General features: G+C 38.1%; 1 protein-coding gene across 1 annotated transcript in view; it reads right to left on the reverse strand.

The window, feature by feature from the left end:
- The window catches only part of STX8 (syntaxin 8), a gene marked incomplete at its 5' end in the record, with an annotated part of 68794 nt that overhangs the window by 66743 nt on the left and 323 nt on the right, over positions 1–1728 (reverse strand). The gene's annotated exons all lie outside the window — the stretch shown is intronic.

Raw genomic sequence — 1728 nt, forward strand, 5'->3', positions numbered from 1 at the left:
TTTTCCATTTTAAATTTTATGCTCTGTTTTTCGCTCAGCAATAAGCAATAAGTTTTTTTAGCCATGCTAATGGCAAAATACTATAAAAATAAAAACTTGTTTACATTCTCCCTACCAGGGAAATATTGTACAAAGACTTTTTCTCCGTTAAAACATTCAGGAGTCATAGAATATATGACTGCTCAGCTGTGGATTTCTCAACATGCATTTCTGTTATGAAAACAACTCTCTCATTGTTGGAAGCTTGTTTATAGTAGAATCAAACGCTGCCAAATATTCATCTTTAACTATTAATGGATTAAAGGGAAACTGTGCTTGGAAAACACAGGGCATGGAACAAATGATTTTATGAAGAAATAAGCCAAGCATGTAATGTTTCCATAAAACACAACCTAGGAGAGTTACGGTACAAAAAGGGCTTCAAACAACAGTAATACAACGTTTTGTTGGGGTTTTTTGGAACACATCACAGATTGCAATGATGCCAATAGAAATCTTTGTCCTCTATAAATACAGATGGATTAAGCAGCAATCTTTTTGTTAGTCTTCTATTGCTGAGTATATATCTGTACAATTTCTAATACTTTATCATCTTGAAAGCAGGGAGTTTAATCACCACCTTAAACATTCCTCTCAATTCTACAGCTAGACAAAATATTTCTCTCAAATCCCACTTATTTGGGTCTTTTGAAACCTCTTTTCAATTCATGCCAAATTTGAGTCATTCATTAAAAAGCACTGATTATTGTACAAAACCCACACAGTTTTCTTCAACATTTCTTCAAAGGAAACATTTCAAAAATGACATTTTATTTTAAAAGCTATCAGCAAAGAGACTGGCAAAGAAGACTCAGTGATCGCGCATCACATTACAACCCTGCTATAAAGAGGGGCAGAGTCTACAAAATAAATCAGTGGGGTTTTAATTATGCAAATTATTATAAAAGACTAACTCAAGGGCTTGCACGCATTTTCATCTTAATGCAGTCAAGGGAGAAGTTAATGGCATGATCCCTCGGGTGTGCAATTAAGCAGGCTCCTACACTTCTTGAAGGAAAGGACAAGGCTTTTAGTCCTAAAGAAAGCAGCCTCCTGAGAATCTTTTTATTTTATTTTTTAAACAGGAAGTGTGGCAAGGCGGAGAACATGATATTCCTGGGTAAGCGCTAACTTCTGCTTCTCATTCATATTTAACTCTGGTCTTATATTTTGTTAGAAATGTAGCTAAAAAAGGCCGCAAAACTCATATTTCATCTGATCTACAGCTACTACAGAAAGGAAGCAAGCCAGCGTTGTGGGGAAAAAATATCTATTCAACATTTACACAGGAAGAAGCCCGCAGACGCTGACGTGCATCCCAGCATCTCAGATTCAGGATCTCTGAAAACAGTTCTGTTCTTGGCAGCGACAGCCCTGAGCAGTCAGGAGCGTGTGCCCCGCACTCCCACGGCTTCTCTTTTCTCTTTTTGTAAATCCAGCATTATTGCATGCATAAAAGATTCATTATTGTTAAATCCAAGATTATGTTCGTGCCACTGAAAAGCTACCCTTAACTTAGAAATTGTATCCTTGTTTTCTTTACAGAAATCTTAAAGAACATACTACTAATATTAGGTTTCTGCCGTTAAACGTAACTTTTAATCTGCAGATTCCCAGCTGGCAGCACAATGGCCGGGCACAGCCCGGTCCCCGGACCCACGCAGGCCGGGGAGCGTCACCCCCGTCCCG

This window comes from Fulmarus glacialis, unplaced genomic scaffold, assembly GCF_000690835.1.
Source record: "Fulmarus glacialis isolate BGI_N327 unplaced genomic scaffold, ASM69083v1 scaffold2255, whole genome shotgun sequence".
Taxonomy (NCBI): Eukaryota; Metazoa; Chordata; class Aves; order Procellariiformes; family Procellariidae; genus Fulmarus; species Fulmarus glacialis.